General features: G+C 43.6%; 1 long non-coding RNA gene across 1 annotated transcript in view; it reads left to right on the forward strand.

The window, feature by feature from the left end:
* The window catches only part of LOC148004701 (uncharacterized), a 34,295-nt gene extending 14,950 nt beyond the window's left edge, over positions 1-19,345 (forward strand). Inside the window, exons 3-4 of the long non-coding RNA XR_015624695.1 lie at positions 14,692-14,798; positions 16,847-19,345. This is a non-coding gene — a long non-coding RNA (uncharacterized LOC148004701). The remainder of the gene's footprint in view (positions 1-14,691; positions 14,799-16,846) is intronic.
* Positions 19,346-25,849: the final 6,504 nt, after the last annotated feature.

The raw sequence follows: 25,849 nt of genomic DNA on the forward strand, positions 1-25,849 counted from the left end.
GCTAAGGATTTATCTATCTTGTTGATTTTCTCAAAGAACCAACTTTTGGTTCTGTTGATTCTTTCTATGGTCCTTTTTGTTTCTACTTGGTTGATTTCAGCTCTGAGTTTGATTATTTCCTGCCTTCTACTCCTCCTGGGTGTATTTGCTTCTTTTTGCTCTAGAGCTTTAGGTGTGCTGTCAAGCTGGTGACATCTGCTCTTTCCTGTTTCTTTCTGCAGGCACTCAGCGCTATGAGTTTTCCTCTTAGCACAGCTTTCATTGTGTCCCATAAGTTTGGGTATGTTGTACCTTCATTTTCATTAAATTCTAAAAAGTCTTTAATTTCTTTCTTTATTTCTTCCTTGACCAGGTTATCATTGAGAAGAGCATTGTTCAATTTCCAAGTATATGTGGGCATTCTTCCCGTATTGTTATTGAAGACCAGCTTTAGGCTGTGGTGGTCTGATAGCACGCATGGGATTATTTCTATCTTTCTGTACCTGTTGAGGCCTGTTTTTTGACCAATTATATGGTCAATTTTGGAGAAAGTACCATGAGGAGCTGAGAAGAAGGTATATCCTTTTGCTTTAGGATAGAATGTTCTATAAATATCTGTTAAGTCCATTTGGCTCATGACTTCTCTTAGTCTGTCTACATCTCTGTTTAATTTCTGTTTCCATGATCTGCCATTGATGAAAGTGGGGTGTTGAAATCTCCTACTATTATTGTGTGAGGTGCAATGTGTGTTTTGAGCTTTATTAAGGTTTCTTTTACGTATGTAGGTGCCCTTGTATTTGGGGCATAGATATTTAGGATTGAGAGTTCATCTTGGTGGATTTTTTCTTTGATGAATATGAAGTGTCCTTCCTTATCTTTTTTGATGAATTTTAGTTGCAAATTGATTTTATTTGATATTAGAATGGCTACTCCAGCTTGCTTCTTCTGACCATTTGCTTGGAAAGTTGTTTTCCCGCCTTTCACTCTGAGGTAGTGTCTGTCTTTGTCTCTGAGGTGTGTTTCCTGTAGGCAGCAGAATGCAGGGTCCTAGTTGCATATCCAGTTTGTTAATCTATGTCTTTTTATTGGGGAGTTGAGGCCATTGATGTTGAGAGATATTAAGGAATAGTGAGTATTGCTTCCTGTTATATTCATATTTGGATATGAGGTTATGTTTGTGTGCTTTTTTCTCTTTGTTTTGTTGCCAAGACGATTAGTTTCTTGTTTCTTCTAGGGTATAGCTTGCTTCCTTATGTTGGGCTTTACCATTTATTATCCTTTGTAGTGCTGAATTTGTAGAAAGATATTGTGTAAATTTGGTTTTGTCATGGAATATCTTGGTTTCTCCATCTATGTTAATTGAGAATTTTGCAGGATACAATAACCTGGGCTGGCATTTGTGTTCTCTTAGGGTCTGTATGACATCTCTCCAGGATCTTCTGGCTTTCATAATTTCTGGCGAAAAGTCTGGTGTGATTCTGATAGGTCTGCCTTTATATGTTACCTGACCTTTTTCCCTTAGTGCTTTTAATATTCTTTCTTTATTTTGTGCGTTTGGTGTTTTGACTATTATGTGACAGGAGGAGTTTCTTTTCTGGTCCAATCTATTTGGAGTTCTGTAGGCTTCTTGTATGCTTATGGGTATCTCTTTCTTTAGGTTAGGGAAGTTTTCTTCTATGATTTTGTTGAAGATATTTACTGGTCCTTTGAGCTGGGAGTCTTCACTCTCTTCTATACCTATTATCCTTAGGTTTGATCTTCTCATTGAGTCCTGGATTTCCTGTATGTTTTGGACCAGTAGCTTTTTCTGCTTTACATTATCTTTGACAGTTGAGTGGATGATTTCTATGGAATCTTCTGCTCCTGAGATTCTCTCTTCCATCTTTTGTATTCTGTTGGTGAAGCTCGTATCTACAGCTCCTTGTCTCTTCTTTTGGTTTTCTATATCCAGGGTTATTTCCATGTGTTCTTTCTTGATTGCGTCTATTTCCATTTTTAATTCCTTCAACTGTTTGATTGTGTTTTCCTGGAATTCTTTCGGGGATTTTTGTGACTCCTCTCTATGGGCTTCTACTTGTTTATGTTTTCCTGGAATTCTTTCAGGGATTTTTGCGATTCCTCTCTGTAGGCTTCTACTTGTTTATTAATGTTTTCCTGTGTTTCTCTAAGTGAGTTCTTCACATCTTTCTTGAAGTCCTCCAGCATCATGATCAAATATGATTTTGAAACTAGATCTTGCTTTTCTGGTGTGTTTGGATATTCCGTGTTTGCTTTGGTGGGAGAATTGGGCTCCGATGATGCCATGTAGTCTCGGTTTCTGTTGCTTGGGTTCCTGCGCTTGCCTCTCGCCATCAGATTATCTCTAGTGTTACTTTGTTCTGCTATTTCTGACAGTGGCTAGACTGTCCTATAAGCCTGTGTGTCAGGAGTGCTGTAGACCTGTTTTCCTGTTTTCTTTCAGCCAGTTATGGGGACAGAGTGTTCTGCTTTCGGGCGTGTAGTTTTTCCTATCTACAGGCCTTCAGCTGTTCCTGTGGGCCTGTGTCTTGAGTTCACCAGGCAGGTCACTTGCAGCAGAAAAGTTGGTCTTACCTGTGGTCCTGAGGCTCAAGTTTGCTCGTGGGGTGTTGATTATGAGCTCTCCGCGGCGGCCGCAACCAGGAAGATCTGCGCCTCCTTTTCTGGGAGCTTCCATGCACCAGGGTTCCAGATGGCGTTTGGTGTTTTCCTCTGGAATCAGTAATGTGGGCAGAGTGCAGTCTCTTCTGGTTTCCCAGGCGTGTCTGCCTCTCTGAAGGTTTAGCTCTCCCTCCCACGGGATTTGGGTGCAGAGAACTGTTTACCTGCTCCGTCCCTTCAGGTTCCGGCAGTGTCTCAGACGCCCACACAGGAAACTCTTACACATTACCAATTTCATTTGAGTTGTAGCACTGGCATGCTCAGGATTGCATCAATAATGCTGGGCCCTTATTAATAGCAACTGGTTTCCAAACCCTTGCTAACTCTCAGAAAGGTAAAGGTTTTCCTTCAATGATGCTGGTCACCTGGTAACCATAGCTAATTCTTCAGCCTCACCTGATCAGAGTCATGGATTTTTGATTCAAATGTATCATATGAATGTCCCCACTGTTAGAGTCTTTGTTCCCCACTGAAACTTCCCAAGCCAGATCTCCGCAGTCTGTGCTTTTCTCTGCATTCTTTTCTCCCAAGCTCCCACGAGATAGCTTGCTAAGCTTCCAGAACTGAGTGACTTTTCCATTACAAGTCTCCATATCGTCCACAATCCTTTCAACGACAACAATAACAACAACAATCAAATAAACAAACCAACCAGGAGAACTGGATTAGATCCACTTCAGCAATAGCTCATGCTGTGGTAAAACTCTGACCAAAAATGACTTGGAGAGAAATGAGTTTAATGTGCCTTACATTTCTAGCTAATAGTTCATCATAGAGGGAGCAAAGCTATTTTCTATCTTGTTCAGCTTGCTTTTTTAAACAACTCAGGAAAATCTACATGGGGATGGGATGACCCATTAGTGGGCTAGGCCCTACTACATCAGTCAGCAATCAAAACATGCCCACAAGCCAGTCTGAGGGTAGCAACATATATATATATATATATATATATATATATATATATATATATATATATATATGTATATATATATATATATATGTGTGTGTGTGTGTGTGTGTGTGTGTGTAAGTTTCTATCAAGCTGCAAAGACTAATCAGAACATTTTTTATTTTATTTTAACTTTCTTTTCTGTAGAATATTTTTAACAATGGAATAGGAAGGGACAAAAGGGGTAAAGGATGGAGGGAAAGAGAATATGGAGAGATAAGTAATATAAAAGACCACTGAAATATATATATATATATCACATATAAATATCATACATAGTATACATACATGTGCATATGTAGTTTAAATGGCCCTATAATGATATGACAATTCTCCCCCAGACAACATAGGTTATAAAATAAAAAGCCCATTACCAGGTATGAGTTACCTCTTTTTAAGTTATTCTCCAGTGGAGACTGGAGACCACAGAGAGCCTCCAAACATCACAGACTGTTATCACTGCTCTTGGTTACCCTCCTAAACTTGATAAGAACCTACAGCAGAAGATAACACATACTTGAGTCATATGGCACAGAGAAATCAATTTGGTCGGTACTGACCTGGAAGGTTCATGCTGGCTAACTTTCACATTGCTGGAACCACCTTTGTATGTTACCATGGAAGAAATCAAGCTTTACCCAACCATTAACCCTGTGATCTAGACCAATGACTGGCCTGGTAAAACATGCATCCTGCTGCTCTAGTGGCATGAGCGTTATGGAGAGTAACCAACTCCTTCCTGCTCTATAAGAGAGAGTTCATTCCTAATATCACCTAAACACCATGGCTGGCTAGGTCCTAGTCCCCAGAGGAGAACCCAATAGATTACTCTGCTAAATGGTTACAGTACCCAGCTCCCTCCTCAGTTCTTATCTCTATACAAAGAGATGTGTGTCATCTCCCAACCATCATCATAGAAGCTTGTTCAGTAGGTGGGAACTTATACAGAGACAAAGGACTGGTCAACTGTACAAAGAACAAGAGACATTGAGTTCTTCAGTGCTACATGGGACGCCTGTACCGTACTGCCTTCCCTCTGAGACAAGGGTGTCACCATGAAAAAAGGTGCAGAAAGATTAGAGAAACCAGAGGTAGCAGACACCTGCAGCAATGCAATATTTTCTGGGCCATTGAAGAAATGAACTCATAGCAGCTGTGATTACACACACAGACACACACACACACACACACACACAGACACACACACACAGACACACACACACGCACACACACAGACACACACACACACAGACACACACACACACACATGCACACACACAGACACACACACACAGAGACACACACAGACACACACACACACACGCACAGACACACACACACAGACACACACACACGCACACACACAGACACACACACACAGACACACAGACACACACACACACGCACAGACACACACACACAGACACTCACAGACACACACACACAGACACTCACAGACACACACACAGACACACACACACACAGACACACACAGACACACACACACAGACACAGACACAGACACACACACACACAGACACACACACACACAGACACAGACACAGACACAGACACACACACACACAGACACACACACACACACACAGACACAGACACAGACACACACACACACACACACAGACACAGACACACACACACACACACACAGACACAGACACACACACACACAGACACACACAGACACACACACACACACACACACACACGCACAGACACACACACACACACACACACACTACCCCCTCTGAGGGATCATCCTGTTCCAGTTGCTAGTTCTACAGCTGAGATCTGACAGCACAAGGAGGACTCAGTAAAATATGAAATTTGGAGGGAAACGGTGGGGAAGAGGGGAAGAACTAGCGGGGGTGGGGGGAAGGGGAGCAGATGAGCAACAGATTTCACCAAAACCACATTGTACCCATGTATGAAACTCTCAACTGGGGAAATGGTTTAAAATGTTCTAAGTTGGCAATTATAGTAACATGTGCTAAACAACCAGAATGAATGCATTCTGAGAATGGCCTAGTTCTCTAATTCCGTCGTTATGCAAAAATATACTCAAACAAATTAAAGAGGCTAAGGCTTCATTAGGCAATGTAATCCCAAGGGACCACTGTCAAGGATGCTGTGCACTGCTGATCTAAACGTGTTATCGATGTTCTCTTTCTGACAGTAAATCCACCTAACGATCCAGCCTCCTTTCCTCTCTCTCTCTCTCTCTCTCTCTCTCTCTCTCTCTCTCTCTCTCTCTCTCTCTCTGTGTGTGTGTGTGTGTCTCTGTCCATCTGTCTGTCTGTCTCTCATTTTCTGTGTAGATTTGAATTTACTTCTTTAAAACTTCTTTTAAAAAAAGTTTCATTCGAGGGATGGTCAAGTAACTCAGGTGAATCATTCTTCCTGCTCTTCAGAAGACCAGGGTTCAGTTCCTAGCGTCCATCTTGGGCAGCTCACAACCACCTGCAACTCCAGGTCCAGGGGATTCAACACCCTCTTCTGCCCTCCACAGGCATGCACATACATGTGCCATGACCTCACACATACACATACACTTAGATTTAACAGACTAAATCTTCAAACTTCTTGATATTTTCCATGCATGCTGGGCCGTTCAAGGTCATTTCTTTACCACCTTTCTACCTTATCTCTTCCGGTTTAAAGTATGTTAAATCCCCTCCCATATCCTAGACCCTTACTTCCTAGAGTACACATTTTGTCATTCCATGCTTGTCTGCAACTGGATTCTTCTAATCCAGCTTCTGCTCAGCTGTGCTTAATTTGCTTCTAAACCTGTCCCCTAGGTTTTAAAACGTTATTACTGTGATCTTCACCTCTAGGAATTTTTGCTTCATGAAGAGTCGAGGCACCCACAGTGTCAAGGTTTTTACAAATGTTCCACCCTGCCAATGGCTAGTTGTCATGAGAGAAATCTTATGAATATTAGCTTCTGATTGATCTGCGTGTTTATAACGTGTTTGGAGGAGAGAATATGGCATTGCTAGGTCTGTACTCGTAATTCACCTTCTCCTAACAATACCCAGATATTTTTTTTAGGCACCGAGAATACAGGGTGAGTATGGCAAGCACACTTGCAGTCTTTATGGTGTTTATGAACTCACATACACTAGTGTTCTGCCCACAGACCTTTCTCCAGGCTTAGTCACCTAAAAGTACATATCTTAACATTGATTTCACAGCTACCTCAGAGGTCTGAAAGCTATGTAGTGGAAACTGATTCTTCCTGCTTACGATAGAACAAATTAGTTGACACCAGTTAGCACACAGAATCACTGGGAACGATGGAGACTCTGACTTTTGGAAAGGCCAGGAGCAAATGAGGGAAGGCAGGAGGCAGCAACGCCAGGCCATGCTATAAATCCAGTCCAGGGATGACCTGCTGCTTACACTGCTCCCTGCTTACCACAGCTTGCTGTGATCGTGCCAGAGACAGCTCTGGAAGCCTCCACAGAACTGCTGTCTCACAGAACACACTGACTCTCCCCCGCTATTGTTACCACCAGGATGCATTGTTTATCCCAGGTCCTTTGTAGCTATAACTCTTGACTTTGATTCTGTGTCTGGACTTGGATGAGCTAACCTTAGCCACATGATCCTTATAATCACATGGGATGGCCAGAAAAGAAACATGCATTAATGTCTAGACAATTCTGTAACAGCACGGTGCCGGTGTATCCAAATTAAAGTCATGCCATAAAGGATTTCTCCAACATAGAATGAAAATGAAGTTAAAGTCCCTTGTCCCCAAAGAAATACCAAGTACCACTCCATCATTTACTACGGTGACCTCCACTGGGCTTAGTATTCTTCAGGAATCCTTCCCTTAGTGTAGTCTGTGTAACACACCGTCCTCTCTTTATAAGCGAGGAGACTGAAGTTTACAAAAGTTGGAATCTCTTCCTACTCCCATAAACAGTATGGTCTGGAGCTGAGCATCTAACCAGAGTCCTGACCACAGAACCCACCTCTTGTGTTTCCTCAACTGCCTACACCCCCTCCCCTCTCCTTAAGGTTTACATAAAGAGCTTCGCTTGCCCACTGGTGAGACACCGGAGTCATCGTTAAAATTAAACTTCCATTCTATGTGGTCTTTAAAATGATCATTAAAATTCAGGAGATCTCTTTCCAAACAATACATCGACCTAACTCACCACCGTGCTAAGTGTTGACTCATGCAGACAGGCTGCCGCACATTGCCGGGTAACATAAACACTGAGCAGATCACTCATTAAGCACCTTTAACAATGCCATCCTCTTGGCTTGCCTATGCCTATTAGAAACGAATGTTCAGAAACAGCATTTTAAACCAAGATACCTGCTTTTCCTTCTTAGCCGGAAGGATATGGAGCTAGAGGAAAACGGATCCGGGCGTGAAATGAACCCTGTGTGTCCAAAAGCATCAGTGAATGCATTAGGCTACGTCTGGATCTACCATAGCTTTTTGGTTAATCCGTTTTTGAGACAGTCCTATAGAAACATGCAAACGTAAGCACGAAGAAAAGGACTGCCTGCCGTATAGCTTGTAACTGCAAATAAACATCTTCAAGACCGAAGGGGCCTGGTGGCAGGGATGCGTTTTACACTGTGAGACCTATTGTACCCGAACTGGGGGGAAAAGTTGTTTGGAAAACGGCAGTAAAATGAACCAGGCTGGAGATAGCGTTCAGTGGTAAAGTACCTGCTACTACTGTTAGCTGGATCCAGTATTGGAAGGAGACATAATAAATAGAGGAGGGGAGGGAGGGAGGGGAGGGAGGGAGGGAGGGAGGAAAGGAAGAGAAGATGAAGACGAAGACGAAGATGAAGACGAAGAAGCGTGGTTGGGAGGGAGGGAGAGAGGAAGGGGGGAGAGAGAGAGAGAGAGAGAGAGAGAGAGAGAGAGAGAGAGAGAGAGAGAGAGAGACTGCATAGAAACCAAAACAACAGGAAGAAGAAAGGTCTCTGAGGATGCAAGGACAGCCACCCAGGGAAGGCCCGACCTGAGCCCTGGCACGGACAGTACTTATAGCTGCTTGTCTTCAGAGGCAAAGGACCACAGCTTGGGGACTTCCGATGGATACTGGGAAAACATAAAAAGGAAAATGAAGTGTAGAGGCAAACTGTGGCGAAGGAACCTGACAAGTCTGTGAGAAGACAAACCATCCAGACAATAGCCCCGCGCACACACCCAAAATTCTAGTCACCGTAGGCAGTCACGTGGCTTCCTTCTGTAGTTAAAGATCCTTATTACAGAACTTCAGCGTACCAGCGTTCCCACGAGTTCCCACAAGTCTGTTTTGGACAAGAACGTCACATTATTTGTTTCTCACTGAGCTGTCTCTCTAGCTTTCTCCTAGTGAGATTCATTCATCTTGTTTTCTGAGGAGGACTTCCAACTTCTTTCTCTAGGCTTTGCTATGGCATGGCTGTAGGTTTCTTTCTAGAGTCCAGGACTGTGAGACACAGTCACTGCCACATAACTTTGGCAGGAAAAGATGGCTTACTTTGAGAATGGGATTCACTTTGTGTCTATTTTTACCCAAAGAAAACCTCTCAAACATACATGGTCCGAGAACATTGCTGGGCTCCATTTTAAGCTAATTGGCCTAGGTTTTCACAGGGGTGCCCTGACAAGTGTTTAAGTCGAAGCAATAAATCAGCAGCTATTTAGCACTGGCAAAGCAGTACTCCTCTCCCTGGAAAGAGCATTCTCCCAAACATGTGGGATCTGCTGGCAGGAAAGGTCACCTGTGGAAATTGCACCCAAATGTTCCTTTCCCCTTGGCACTTCCTTTCCTAGTCACCGCCTGTGCACCTTGTGTGACCCAAAGTGTCCTTGCAATAGGGAGTACGAATAAAGCCATTTCAATATGAATGAGATGAAATAATGATGCACGTTCTACCCATAGCTGCTCGTATACACAAACCAGTTCCACGAACCAGTTCTGTTCTCCTCTCTTCTCCAATCTTATTTTTCAGTTCCCAGGCATCTCCAGTTAGCCCCTTTGGCTCCCTCAAAAGGTGGGTGCTGTCCTTTACTTTCTCAGATCCCCTTTGTCTTTTGTCCTAGTCAACAGAGCCTATCACACCCAGAAGCATCTAACCCTATGTGCACGCCCATCTCTCCAAATATTCCAGGATAGTTTTATCCATTGGGCTATCTCCAAATGACCTCTGCCTTCCACACATTGTGCAGACACTGGGGGCTCTGCTTTGCTATTTGGGCCCCTAATAGTGTGTTTGTGTGTGTGTGGGGGGTCAGTTTGAAAGCAGCTTTTAAAAATCATGGAGCTGGAGAAATAGTTTGGTAGAGCACTTGCAGGTCTATAGAGGACCTGAGCTTGGTTTCCACCCATTACGGACTGTTCAAAAACTGCCCACAACCCTAGCTCCAGCACTCTCTCATACCTCTGGCCTCTGTGGGCACTGGAACTCACAGGCACATGTCCCCTCCCCCACATACATAAAATTTAAAAATAAAAACTAAATCTTAAAAGATGGTGACTTACAGCTCACCAGGTGGGCTCTAAACCACTCTAAAAAGCCATGTCAATGTTCTAAACAATCCCACAGCTCACAAGGCCTCATCCCACTTTGCTCTGTCAGGAGCTCTTCCTGGCAGACCAGGCAGGAGAATACCTAGTAGAAAATGCACACCAGTGCACATCCATTCCGACTGACTGACTGACAGAGAGATTACAATCCTTCCTCTTCATGAATAAACTGATCTCCCAACCCCAGTTTGATTTAGATATTCTGCTCTATCAGTACTGGCATTTTGTTAGCTGAGTTGAATATTTCTCCAAACTTCCTTACTATATTATCAGTCACTTAAGAACCTATCAACTTTATATGGCCCCCTTCACCACACTGAATCTAATGTGATATCTCTTATACTACTGTATGGCTAATCTCATGTCATCGTGACATACAAACTAGAGTTATCTCAAAGGATGGAGCTTCAATAGAAAAGCATGCCCCCCTCAGATCCAGCAGGAGGGCATTTTCTTAATTAGTGATTGATTAGGGAGGGCCCAGCCCAATGTGGGTGGTTTCATCCATCCCTGAGCTGATGGTCCTGGGTTCTATAAGAAAGCAGGCTGAGCAAGCCATGAGGAGCAAGCCAGTAAGCAGCCTTCCTCCATGACCTCTGCACCAGCTCCTGCCTGCGAGTTCCTGTTCTGACTTCCTTAAGTGTAAGCCAATTAAACCCTTTCCTCCCCAACTTGCCTTTTGGCCATGGTGTTTTGTCACAGCAATAGAAACCATCTGTGGACTAAGACAATCACCACTGGGTTGGTCCGGCAATGACTTACCTCATATAAACCAAGAGACCCTGAAAAACTATTGGTCAAGGCTTTCAGAGGCACCGTGCAAGATGCCTATGCCTGCCCTTCAAAACACCTGAGCTTCATGTCATGCATTTGCTCTCTGGAAGCTTCTCCTATCACGTGTCTCGCATTCACTCTTCTCCATCAAAGTTCAGTTCTCATAGTAGTAAAACCAAGGCAAGCAAGCACTCCACACCCTCACTGGGTTCTCTTCCATTTTGCTCCTCAATGTTGCCCCATCCGGCTGTAAGCGCACAGTCTCTGCTCACTCCCGCCTCCCCCAACTTCTCACCTGCAAAGCAGAGTTTCATCTTTCCCTGCGGTTGCTTTAAAATGAAACCTGGGAGAAAAGTTGCATAGGAGTTGACCTGGGGATAAGTCTGTGGTGGTGACACAGGAAGAGCTTTGCCATTATGCATGCAGCCACATTTGTTTGCCTGTTTGTGCTGTGCTTTAAAACCTAAGATCACAGATGAAACACAAAACTACTCTTTGATTAACTTAACAGATTTCTGTGGAGAAACATTGTATAACCCAAGATCTGAGTGGCTACAGAAGATATTTTCTGCAGTATTTTTTAGTTTAATTTAATTTAATTTTTACTGCCCCCCCCTCCAGGTCAACCCCTCCCACAATCCTTTACCCATCCCCTCCCCCCTTCTTCTCTGAGTGGGTATTCCTCCCACCCTGGCACATCATGTCTCTGTGTGGCTAGGCACACTCTCTCCCACTGAGGCCAGACGAGGCAGCCAAGTTACAAGAACATATCCCATGTACAAGCAACAGCTTTTGGGATACCTCCCGTTCTAGTTGTTCAGGACCCACATGAAGGTCAAACTGCACATCTGCTACATATGTGTGGAGAGGCCTAGGTCCTGCCCCGGTATGCTCTTTGTTGGTGGTTCAGATGCTGAGAGCCCCAAGGCTAGTTGACTCTTTGGCCTTCCTAATGAGTTACTTTCTGTCCTTCTAAGGCATTGAAAATCCAGTCAGCACACAGTTTTCAGGAGCTCGACAACACATTGTAAATGAACTCAAGTTGTATTTGGGAAACAAAAAGAAGGAGATCTATCCAGATGCTGTTCTTGCTTTGGTCATCTGTGGTGTGTGTGACAAATCACCAAAGACTTAGTGCATTCAAACTGACCCTTTCTCATCCTCGAGGATTCAGTGGACTGACGACTGAGTTCACTTGGATGGTCCTTCTGCTTGTGTGACTTCGCTGGTGGCAATGATCTTCTGAGGACTCTTGGTTCACCTAGGTTGTCTATGATGGCTCAAGCACACATCGTGGCCCTTGTCAGTAGAGGCATGGAGGCTGAAGTCTTCAGTCAGTCCACTGTCACAGCCAGAGTGCTTAGAAAGCTAGACTGCTACCATTTTCTCTTTCTTCCTATTCATTCTCCATTTATTTTCTTCAGCAGAGCATCTTCAGTAGCTCAAGGGTTCCCACAGCTTAAGAACAGAGGTCGTCAGCCCTGCCTCTCCCATCCCTGCCTTTATGTTTCTTGGTCTTTTACTTTTTAAAAAAAATTAGAGTTTTATGCAAAACTCATCCATCATCTCCCAGCTCTTCCCAGATCCATGCTGCCCTCACAGCTGCCATGAGTTCATATGTGCGGCTCCACAGCTGTGCCCAGATGTTCCCTTGTAGCAATCTACCACCTCCTCTGCTTCTTAAGCTCTTCCGTGTTTGATCCATGCGTCTTGGGAGGTGGTGGGTGGGGCATATATATAAATAAGTGTTACACGTATTTCTAGAGGAGAAAAGTAGCCATCAGTCAGACTCAGCTTTGAATTCTGTAAGCTACAACAGTGGCTGGCTGCCAGAAGTTCTTAAGACGTGGAGAGAAAGCTGTTCATTAGCTAAATCAATACATGGGGGCTCAGAAATTAGCTAAAACTGGAAGTTACACTGTGTTAGGAACCTTCTCCAGGAACTAGCGACCAAGCTGTCCCACTTTTACCACACAGGTCATAAAAGCCATATTCCTTTGAGTAGGAACAAGCTTTTATCTATTTAGATAATTTTTAAAAAATTGATGATTCCCTCAAGCATCTACCAATGTTGTTTTCTAGTACCCATACGTTTATTTCCCTGAAATAATAAAAAATAATGCAGGTATTTTCTTATAAAACATAAAAACAGTTTCAGATGATTCAGGCAATTAGAGGCCTGCCCTGAAGTTTACACTTAATTAACAAAAACAAATTATCATCATTTATGAACTAGAGCTATTTGTTTAACACCTAAAAAAATCAGTTTCCCAAAGAACCTTCCATCACATGTTGAAGTTCGCAAATGTTGTCAGGTTATGAATATTGTATGCAATGACTCTGGGGCAAACTCTAAGATTAATGAAGTTGAGATTTCTTTAAAATAAAGTATGAATGTGTCATGTGGTATGGAATATGCTTTAATTATTATGTCAACTTATTGTGTGTGAACACACACATGTGCACGGGGGTCACAGGACAGCTTGTGGGACTCGGTTCTCTGCTTTCACCATGAACCCAGAGACCATGAAATTCAGGTTGTCTAGCTTAGCGGCAAATGTCTTTACCCTCTGAGTCATCCTTTCGGCCCATGAGAAATGCTTTCTAAGCTTCTTTGGATATAAAAAGTTTGCATCAAAGCATTCCTGGAATCTGAAGTTCTTCCCAAAACGGCAGAAGAGGAGGGGCTTTCTAACGCTGCACATGCTGTAGAGGTCGTGCTGCTTTGGAGTTTCTTTTGTTCCATGCTTTGCAAAATGCTTGTGGAAATAAAATCTGCACCTAAAGCTCACAGAAGTCACCACAATTGCATAACACAAGGTAACTGTGTTTTTGCTGCTATGTGCTGCGTAATGTCCTAAGTGCTTTCCCTCTCTTTTATCCTGAACACGACTCCTTGCACGGTCCTCCGTCTTCCTACTGTTGCACAAAGTAGATAGAATTATGAAACCTCCCATTTTAAAGATGGGGAAGCTGAGTCATAAAAGGATACATGTTTATGAGTTGGGGTTATGACTTCGGCTTTGGTTTCTACAACTCCAGCATCAGTGCTCACCGGTAGCTCTGTGTTACCTTCTCTTCTGAGTATCAAGTAAGTTTCCTGTCTTGACCATGTGTGTTTCAGCTTGGATCCCAAGTCCATAACGTCAGAGAAAATGGCATTTAAAAAAATACTGCAATACCCCAGGGTTTGTTTTTATGTATTTATTCTGCTTCTGAGACAGCACTTCACCGTGTAGCTCGGGCTGGCCTCAAGCACACAATCTTCTTGCCTGCATTGCGATTGTGAGCAGGGCCCTCTACACCCGGTTTACGTGTTTGTGTCTATTTTAGGTGACTTGATGTTCATAATAGCTAGAGAAGCAGAGTACTGAACATTTTGTTTAAAAAAATCCTCTGTTTTCATTCTGAATGATTTACGAACGTAAAGCAATCCCAGAAGGCACTTCAGGTGGCTCCTCGGGAAGTCAATGCATTCTGAAGGGCGGTCTGTCTCCTTTGTGTTTCTCTAAAGAACTGCTTCTGAGAGCTTCAAATCCATAGTCTTATTATGGCTGAGCTGTTCTTTCTCCGGCCCATTAAACAGCCTCTCAGAGTTCCAGAGACCTGTCAGCTTAGGCTACATGTCTATCAAACTCTATATTCCAGTGGTAACGCATCTTCCTTGATCATGAAGAAATATAAATGCAATAAGTGGAAGTTAACATGAAGGCTTAAATTTATTTATTAATTTCTTTACAGAATGTAACATCAATGTAAGAAAACTATCCAGAAAAACATGCTGACTTCTCAAGTCATCTCAGGAGGAGAACCAGAGAACCATCCACTGCCCAGAGGGCCCACTGAAGGTTGACCTGCTCTATCTAGGGAAGCGTTGGGTTATTTGGGAAACCTTTTCCTAGATCTCTACTCTTGTAGGCGACTAGTCAAGACAACCTAAAAATGAAAAGAATGGAGCCTGGAGCCAAGCTAGCTTTGTTCAAAGGCTGCCTCTGCCACTTTGTTTCTATGTGACTTGGGCAAGCCACTTTGTTGCTATGTGATGCTATGTTTATGCACTGTATGTTGCAATAACTTTTTGGGCATGTTATTCAATGTCTTTGAAAACAGCTTAGAAACTGTGTCTAGGTCAGAGATGCATGTGAATGGGGAATGACTCTATATAGGCAATATGCACAAGACAGGATCTGTCTACATGTAGCAGTGAGGGCTCTAATCATTCCATCAGCACTACTATGGCTAGCATCATCCGATTTTCCTCATCATTATCCCCAAACTCTCAGACAAACCACAGAACATCTGTACTTTACAACTACGGAATCTGAAGGACTGGTGTGGTATCTAGCTCAGCCTAGAGCAATGGTCATGGTTGATTGCTCCCCCAACATTTCCTTTTAAAAAAGAAAATATATCAGGAAATAGGTTCTCTAACCCCTTCCAGCCACCTGGGAACTTGGTTTTTAAGTGTGGATAGTTGCACGAGGATCTAATTAGCACAAGAGAAGCAATCAATAAAACTGGCAACAGAAACTGATTTTATAGAATTGGATATAATCCACAGAACAAAAGAGAAATAAAAGTTACATAAAATTAAAAATACATCAATGTACAATTCCCTACTTCTGGATATTAAAAGGAGAAAGAATAGAACTCTGAAAGGCAAAAACACATCAAGGAGATTTCTGGAGATAAATCATGATGGGAAGTTGAGAGAGAAAAAAATAAACCTTAACTTTCTAATTAATGAGGAAAACTAATAGAAAAAAAGACGTGCCCAAATGGGTGGCTCATTGCTACCAAGGATGAGGTGATTTCGCCAGTCTCAGCACTGAGGACGATTTCATCACTCCCACTGGTGAGATTTTTGAATGCAAACCCACAGGTCCCACCCACTCAGAGAAGGGAAAGGAGGTGGGGGAAGGATTGTGGGAAGGGATGACTGGGAGGGGGCAGTGACCAGGATGTAAACAAATGGCTAGGATGTGATTGCATGGTGTGTACAGCTAATCGCCACCAGGATGCACACAGGAACTAGACCCGTTATGGCAATGACAAAAAAATCTTATTCTTCTAGTGCGTCACTTTAGAGCAGAACCCCAGCCGCTCTTCAAATTTATCTTCAGTGACACCACTGTGCTCTGAAAATTAGTCATCTTGGTCACCAGAGGCAGCCCACACACTCTCTTTCCTTGCGTGCCCTTTTGGATTCCAGGAAACACACCAGTGTGTGCTAGGATGTTTGCTATTGGTCAAGGCCAGAAGGAGCAGAAAGGCACCGAGACCAATCGCACAGGCTAGAGCTGTTCAGTGCCTGGTCTTGCTTCCTGTTCTATCGCAGACTCCTAGTGTAACCTTGATCCCTCGGCCCCAGTTTTAACCTCAGTACACTGGAGAGAAAACTAGTATTTATCTCAGGCGTTTGCGTGACCAAAATCCTATCAAAAACCTTATCACAGTACCGCGGCATCCTGTGGAGTTTCACTGTAAGAACCAGGGTAAAATCCCACAGGTCGCAGCACCAGCAGACGCACTCTCTGTGCAGTTAGAGGGCTTGGGGCTTCATTCCCGTCAGCCCCGAAGCTGCACTAGCTTAGGAGACATTTTACTCAAGTGAGCCGTCAGTTTAATTTTCTTGATTTATGAGTCCACTTACATTCCCCTTTGAGCACCCATTCTGAGCGGTGATAAAAAAATCAGTGGATTTAGAGCCCTGCTCATACTTCCCAGGTGACAGACAAATTCTCAAGGAGCAGCATTAAGCTCCGCCCAGGGTCGTGGGAGCGGCTGTCTAGTCCTTGATTCTCCTCAGCTGAGATATGCGTTCAAGTCTGGGGTTTTTGTTCATCAGCAAAGTTAACTGCTATGTTTCTTGACTCCCATCTAAAATTTTCTTCAGATCCAGCTTTCCGGCAGCTTCTTGAATACCTAGCATCTTGAAGCTCTCTCAGAGGTGGGTCGGATCCTGCACCTCCGCAGGCCCTATGTTTGATGGGTGGCTCACCCCTCCAGGCAAGTCTCCCAACTCGCTCTTTTCCTGGGCTCTGAATGGACAGAAAACCTGTTTGCCGACTCCTTGCACCGGTCTGGATTGCTCTGCTCACTCTCATCTCCCGGGGATTCTAGCCAAGAGCCCTGTTTTGAAGCCCACATCCACCTTGCTATCTTTCCTTTTCTACTGCTTCTTCAGCCTGGAAGCCATGAAGGGTTCATTGCTTTTGACTTCTCTGCCCTAACATCCCTAAACAGAGAAAATGCCACCGATATTGTGGAGAAGGAATAAAAAAGAAGGCGAGGACATAAAATCCTATCAAGGAAAAGTCAAACTGCTTTCTCCATGGTCTTGATGAGTCATAGCACCAAATAACAGATACCAAGCTTCCCTCTAAGCCCTTTCTATGGGTTAACTATTTAATCACCAGAACTGTTTTATCTGGGGAGAATTACTGAGCAAATCCTTCTTAGACGGTGACTCTCCACAATCATCATCATCATCATCATCATCATCATCATCATCATCATCATCATCATCATCATCATCATGCACATTATCATCATCACTGTTCCATCACCACCATCACCACCAGCACCAGCACCACCACCACCACCATTAACATCAGCAGCATCATCATCACCACCACCACCAACACAACCACTGTCCCATCGTCATCATTACCATTACCATGTTCACCACCACCACCACCATTGTCATCATACTAGAACACTAACCAGGCAATATTTTATTCTCACTTTCTAGAAGGAAGATGGAGCCTTGAACAATCTGGAGGTCAAGCCCACAGGGGTTGGTTTTCAATGCTGGGCCTCTATCCACCCTTTACTTTAATCTTCCAGGATATGCACTAAATAGCTGCTCCCCTCCCCCTTCAGACTCTGATTGTATCTTCATTGAATCATGGGGGTTCCCCAAACCTTCTGTACCCCCCTCCCGATCATCCCCAGAACGTGCCTCCTGCACCTGTCTTTTATTTTGGATATCATTTCCTCGCTTAGATGGTAGTTGACTATTCCTCTGTGAGCCTTTGTAGACTCCAGACAGGCTATTGCCCATCTAAGAAAGAAGATGTGTCCTTATCAAAGGTGGTGAGCCTCCTAAACTGCTACTTCTCCACTCAGTGGAGACAAAGTTTTAGTCGTCTGAACCCTGGCGATCTCATCTCCACAACAAGGTTAGAGCCAGCTCTGATGGCTCACAGCTCAGCATCCCTGAGAGTTTGGGGCTAGCCTGGGCTACACACTGAGTTCTCAGCTGGCCAAAAGCGAAGCTCTAACTCAAAGCAAAACAAACAAAAAAACAACAACAACAACAAAAAGAAGTGAGCTGGAGAGATGGTACATGAATAAAGCAATTGATATGGCAGCCTGACGTCCAGAGTTTGAACCCTCGAAATCCATATGAAAGAAAACAGAAAGACAGACAGACAGACAGACAGACAGACAGAAAGCAAGCAGGCAAGCAAGCTGGACTTTTTCGGCACACTGCGTGTGTTCCTAGCACTTAAGAGACAGAGGGAATATCCCAGGATAAGCTGGTTAGATGCTAAAAGAATAGAACTCCAGCTTCAGTGAGAGATCTTTTCTCATGACCCAATACCAACATCGAGCTTCCACAAGCACACACACACGCATGTCTACCTGTGTGCACTTAGGCCCACATGCAAGCAAACACATAGACACACGCATGTACATCATACAGTCACACGCATCACACACATGCACACACGTGAAAATACCAAATACATTAATAAATAAACGGAGGATGATCATTTGGTCATTAGCTATGGGACCTGCATAGCACACTGCCTGGCACATATGAGGCCTAAACGAGAAAGTCAGCTCCGTGTTTCATGTTAGCCTCAAAAGTCCATTCTAACCAGCCGTGACACCAACTTACGCTGCCTGCATGGTGCAAGGTCCTCAGCCTCCAGCCATTGTTACTGCTTGATAATATGTACCACACGAGGAATTTACTATGATGTTTTCCCTTAACAAGCCGTGGCTGCTCTGTTTAGATTTGCGTCAAGTCAATCAATTCTTCCTTGGAAGAACCAAGCACAGAATACTAAACGAATGCGCTTACTAATGATGCTAAAACACTGTGAGCGGTCATGAGCGAGCCCTTGCCTTGTACTGAGCAGGTTACCCCATTTTTGAGACACTGATGAACTAGCCCACAGATCCAAGGCAAGCACTAGGCAGAGCTGTACTGGGCACTGTGATGTGATCATCTGAACCTGAACCCAAAGCCTTCGTTCTCGTTTCCAAATCAATGCTATGAATCATGACGAGGCAACTTTGCCCCTATTTCTACACTGTTTTCTGCTTCCCGGCAAACTGCATTTTAATCTAAGCCACATGATCCATTAAGCATCGGGACATACGGGCAATGAAAACGAAACAGAGCAAATCTAAATACGATTGTTTTCAAGGCCAAAGAAAGGAAAGCCCCCGCAGGAGAAATCTCTATCATCTAAGCAGGAACAGAGTCTTTTGGTGTGTGACCCTCAGAGCAAATTATTAAAATCCGGTACGTGGATTCTATTTAAGTCTTCTGTGAATTTAATTCCTGGGCCTCTTCGGCAGAGTGATAAGGGTTAGTACTTCATTGACATCTAAATTAAAAAGTCAAATTTCCCAATATGAATATTTCATTTTGAGCGAGTTGTTTCTTCATCGGTGTATGTTATCCATACCCAGTAGCCTGCTTTTATTCGCTAATCTCCCAGGGGCTTTAGTTAGCCGACTTCCTGGGGGGTGGGGTGGGGAGCTGAAGCGGTTCTTTGGAAATAATAATAAAATAAAGGCAGACTCAACAGATAAAGGATGCATCAGTGTACAGAAATCTTTATGGCTTTACCAGAATGAAACCCCGCGCCCACACCCTTTTATAGGCCTGATTAACATGGGATTTTCTCCAAGCAGATGGAGCATGAAAATTGCCGCCCCTCAGCCTCCGTTGTCTAAGCGAGTTCAACGCTTGCGTTTGCTTTTTCCCTCATTCTTCTCACCGTGTGCATTCTGGCTGTAGCATGTGCCTCTAGGTGCCAGAGGCAGGAAGATTTCAATTTTAGTGTCTGTCTTCTTTGTACTTTACTTGAAGCAATTTGGTTTACCACATGGAGTGAACGAAGCTGCTATGTAATTTTTCCCCCCAAAAAAAGAATAGTATCGCTATAATGGGCTATGCCTTCGTTACTGAGTAGATGGTTTTTTTTTTCCCTCTCTTTTACTGGAGGGCATAAAAGAGAGGGTAATTTCAAATCGGATGGCGCATAAAGCACTCTCCAGCATTTCTGTCACTGTTTCCAAACACATAACACTTCCTAGAGGATATTATTCCAGATGCAGTGGGACTGTGTTTGTTGGTTGGTTGGTCTGGTTGGTTTGGTCTCCCACGGGCTAATCCTGCATGTAAATATGAATTAAAATATGACCTCTGACTTCCCAGAGGCTTCTCTGTGTCACATGTTTGGCTTTCTGTCTTTCTTGGGAGACTGAACCTTCTCTCATAATCTCCTTTAAATGCTCACATAGCGTTTAGCCACTGCTGTGCCCGTCCTTATATCTAAGAGATATCAGCTTCGTTTGTGTTGGGTTCAGAGATGCTATGCCCTTCCTTCTATCTCCGAGATATTAGCATCATTCATGCCCGAGGCTCTGTGGGAAGCTATGCAGAATCTGTAGGTATGACATCCATGGGGTCTCTAAGAAGCATCTGCTAAAGGAGTGACAGTTGAGAGTACAGTAGGAGAGAGGGGCCCTCTTGGCTACACCCGCAACCCTTCAGAGTATTTGCCATTTACTTCCCTTGGTGGCGAGGACTATGAATGGGGTATTTAAAGAGCCGCTTTGGCAAAATATTTTTACAACCTGGAAGTGCGGCCTTGGTAAGCAGCAGTAGCGCTAAGCAGCATGATAAGCACTTACTGATTTCTCCCTGATTCCTGACCAACTGATCATCCCTCCGGCCCAGGAGTCCTTACGTTTTACAATATAGACAAGGAGACTGAGGTTTAGAAGACATGGATGGTGGAGTCAGGATTCTAATGCAGACTTCTCTGAGTTTATAACATCTGCTTTTGACCACATGTCAGCACTATCTCCTGGGGGGCGGGGGACAGGGGGCAGGGGGGTGGTGGACACAGAGCACAGTGGACCTTGAGGCTCAGAGGTTGTCTGTGCTGACAACGGGCTGGAAGGAGACTGCAGACCATCACCCCAGCCGTGTGCGTGAGCAGCACCCGTCGGGCCTCACCAGAACCCCTGGCTGCTGACCTCTGGGCAGGCTCTTGGTTATAAAAGAAGTGAATCCTGACAGATGGGGGCCAAGATGGGTGCTTGGGTGAGATGGCTCTCGGATTTTTCAGAATAACCAGAGAGACCCAAGGCACCAACACTACTCTGCTTTAAATACTCGGGCTAACTAGGCTTAGGGAGGAGGTTGTGGGGAAAACAAACGACTTCAAATCAGGTCTTTGCTCTCAATAAGACAGCAAGAATGGCCTCTGCATTTACCTGCTGATGTCCTTTAATTTTACCTTACCCTTCCATGAGCGTGAGGTACCCTAGCCTGCTGGCTTGCTTCCTCGCTGAGCTTGCTAGACGGCAGCACATGCTTTTCCCTCACTTGACCCCAGAACCACAGTTATAGACAGCTACAAATACCTCCTGTGCCTAATGCTCAGGGGTCATTGCAGAAAGGGCAGAAAGGCCACAGAGCTAGAGAATCTGGGAGTTCGCTGTAAGGTGGTGTCTCCTAGCAACGTCAGCAGCTACACCCACAGAGTCTCACTAACAGGACTGCCTAAGCCTGAGCTGAACAAGAACAACAACACACATGCCAATGTGAACGGAGGAAAGACCATGAGGCCTCAACCCTACACAAGGAAGTACAGGCCACTGAGGAGTGTTGAAATCAGTAGAGACAGTCTTCCCTGGGGAAGAGCATATCAATTTGTTATCCAATGCTAAGTGGTTGGCCTTCAAAACATACATACAAGTATACTATACAGATTGAGCAGGTGATATTTAGTACTATACATATATACATCCTATATTATAGTATACATATATATCATACTTCATATGCATCAATACTTCACATATATGACATGTACATATATCATATATCTCATACATCATAACATAAATATCATATGCATATCTATCATATGCATATCCATCATATGCATATACACCATATGCATATATGTGTGCATTACATACATATACACCATATATTATAACATCATATATATCATATGCATATACATCATATACATATATGTATACATCATATATATCATAACATCATATACATACACATACATATGTAACAGTAATTACTGAAAAAAGATCATCAATTTGAAAGAGAGCGAGGAGGGGCATATTGGAGGGTTTGGAGGAAGGAAAGAGAAGGAGGAAATGATGTTATTATATTATAATTTCAAATGTAAAAGAAGTGATTTAAGCAAAGAATAACTGAAAAATAAGAGTAGCAGCCAAGGGCAGGCCATTTGCCATACAAAATGTTACCCTCAGCAGCATCACTTGGGAGACCCGCTCCATCCAAGAGACACAACGGAAGCGTTGAGCATGCCAGCGCCCAGAATTCATGGCTCTTTGCTCTCAGTTGGGTTCATTTCATCCTCACTGTGGGAAGCAGAAGAGGGCAGCAATGGCCACACCCACAGTAGAACCAAACCAAGGGAAGTGGATGCAAAGACTCCAAATGTCCCATGCCTCCTGAACCTACAGCCATGATTGTTTGGGGGCTGGCCCCCCACCCCCATATCTCCTGTTTTGGTAGAGTGTTTTGGGTAAGTGCTTTTCACCCTACTGTCTGGCCTTTCCACTCTGTGCCTTCAGTTATTTGCTGTTTCTTGAACATTCTGTACAGTGATCTCCTTTCTCCTACCCCCTAGACATTCACTGAAGGCACTACCCTCTCTCCCAGAGCCATCTTCAAATTAAGCTCAGGATGAGTTATGCACACCAGCTACTATTCTTGGAGGTATCTATTTTGTTCTCTCAGAAGACCCCCAAAGCACTTCTAGGTCTTTGAGCATCTTTGAGCCACATGGGAAAGATTCATTCAAACTCATTAATAAGACCACACTGAGGAGAAAGCACTAAGATTTAACTTTTATGTATCCAGTGACTGCCATGGATGTGAAGTTTACTCCAGGGGGTTCTGAATGAGTAATCTATCCAAGAGTGCCTTTGAAGTGCATTGGCCTTTTCTCTTCCCTCTGTGACCTGGTGTCTATCTAGCTTTGCACAGCATAACAGAGAGTGGCTGCACTGAGGAAAAGCTTTGGATTAGTGGGGCTGATCTGTGGTCAGCAGTCGTTCTGTTTTGCTTGAGACCCAGTCGTCCGAAATAAAATAAAGAGAGCTCCACAGAAACAAAAATCGCACAGAGTTGAGATTAGATGGTGACCTCAGCCTATATCCAATCATTTCAAAGGCTCCTTCTCAAGGAGATTGTGTGGCCTGGTAAAAGTCAGGGGAACTGAAATTGCAAAATGACAATGAGCTCATTGAATTATGCTGCTGCCTGTGCCACTTTCTTGTTGTATATAAACATGGCTGAACAGCAGCTCTATGCTCAGTACTAAGGCCAGGAAAGGGAGAACAGATTGGAGGTGATGGAAAGAATTTCCAAAAAACCATTTCTTCCATCCCCAGTTAGCATCTAAATCGTCCCATAAAAGAATATTGGATGATAACATGGAAACGGAGCAGGCTGCCATCAGCAGAGGCGGCAGAAATTTTTGAGTTGCCTCGGGTAACGGAATGACCTTGGACAACTGCACATTGTTGAGTTTGTGATCTTTCTTTTAAAGCCAGCATAGCACAAGAAAATAAGTCAGTGTTCACGTGCCGGGTGCAGTCTGACCTCTTAAGGACTTCAGGGAAATGCCAGCTCACTCCCCAGAGATGTGAGGTTTGGAAAAGATGATGGTCCTTCTTTTCCTTTAGAGCAATGGTTCCCAGCCTTCCTAACGCTGTGACCCTTTAATGCAGTTCCTCAAGTTGTGGTGACACCCCAACCGTAAAGTTATGTTTTGCTGTGACTTCATAACTGTAATTTTGCTACTGTTATGAGTTGTAGTATAAATATCTGTGTTTTCCAGGGGTGACCTCCGAGAAAGGGTCCTTCAATCCCCAAAGGGATCATGACCCACAGGTTGAAAACCACTTCCTTGGAGCCACAAACCTCAAACATCTTAGCCTTGTGTGTTTACACATTTTGTATTTCTGCTGAAATGAAGCATGCTTTATTTATTTCTTTTCTAACGTTTAACTTACTATTATCGGCTGGACTATCAGTTGAAAATCAATAGTGTCAAATCTTTGCTTTTTTTCAACATAACTCTTCATACATTTGAGCTGGCTACCCAGCCCTTCATGTACCTGCTGTTAAGACACAACCCTCACCACAGGTACAAAAAAGAATGAAATCCTTTAAGAATTCGGTGCTCAAGCACCAGGCCTTGTTTTCCATCTGGCAAGATAGAGCCTAGACATCAACAGGAATCCTAGCTATAGAATTCCATAACCCTGGATATACACCAAAGCCAGAGGGAAACACACAGCGTGTGATGAAGGTTAAACCCTTCCAAAGGCTATCAAGTTTAAAAGTTATTTCACAGTTGACTTGAACGGTAGGTGAAAACAGTTATCTTTCCTCCCAGTGGGCATTGTCTAAAACCAGGACTCTTGCTTAGATCACCCAGAAAGTGACTAGTCTTATTCTATGGTGATTCTTGGAATGCAGGGTCATGTCTGGCACCCAGTACTAGTTGGATATCTTAGTGTGGTAGGCTTGGAATAGAAGTCGACACCTCTGGAAAACTAATACTATTGAAGAATTCCTTTATATATAAAAATAGCTTATAAAACTTAAACCCAGTAACTCAATAGTATAATTATGGTTTTGAAGGCAGGACTAAAATTAATATCATCCTATGAATGATGTAACCCTGCTGAAACAGGGCATACCATCACACCGTCTTTTGAATTTACTTAAAAATGATCTCACAGTCCGTAGTTGGTGAACCAGAAAGCCCTAACTTTTTCAAAACTTTGACTGAACTGATAATAAGATTTCATTCCAAACATTTAATTTTGTCACTTGAAAGTAAATACATTCCCACATGCTCCTCTCTTCAGGAGATGGGGCCATTCCTTCGCAAGGACCCCAAAGCTGCCATTATTTCTTTTTGATAGCAGACATACACGTGTACGTGTGTGCATGGCATGAATGTGTAAGAAAACACAGGGAAAGCATAAAATGATCTGAACACATGAAGATCATTTTCTTTCTTGTCATCTTGACAAGGGTGATCGAACTCCCCGTGGGATTGTGTTCTAGTTATGAGTCAGCTAATAGATATAAGTCACTCGAAATAGGACTGGTCTGTAGGTGATAGTGGTCCCAAGTCGATGTTCTGAAAGCTTAAGAGAACTATGTCTGCAGGGTGAAGGTCTCTGTCACCAAGCAGACCCGCATTCAAATCCAGTTGTTTTATAGCTGTGCAACTGTGGGCAATGATGTGTGGTATAGTGTGTGTGTGTGTGTGTGTGTGTGTGTGTGTGTGTGTGTGTGTGTGGTATGCACACGCACACATACATGTGGGCACCTCAGATTAAACCTCAGGTCTTGTGCCTGCTACTAAACACTTATTTATCCACTAGGCTACTCTTCCAATCTGAGACAAATTTAAATATTTTTCTATCAGCTTATTGTTGTTGTTGTTTACTGGTTCTGCTGTTTGTTTGCATTTGCTTTAGTTTAGTTGTGTGAGACAGGGTTTCCCACTGCAGTCCAGGCCAGCTTCGAACTCACTACGCGTAGCCCAGGCTGATTTCATACTTA

This window comes from Rattus norvegicus, chromosome 7 (genome assembly GCF_021556685.1).
Source record: "Rattus norvegicus strain SHRSP/BbbUtx chromosome 7, alternate assembly SHRSP_T2T, whole genome shotgun sequence".
NCBI lineage: Eukaryota > Metazoa > Chordata > Mammalia > Rodentia > Muridae > Rattus > Rattus norvegicus.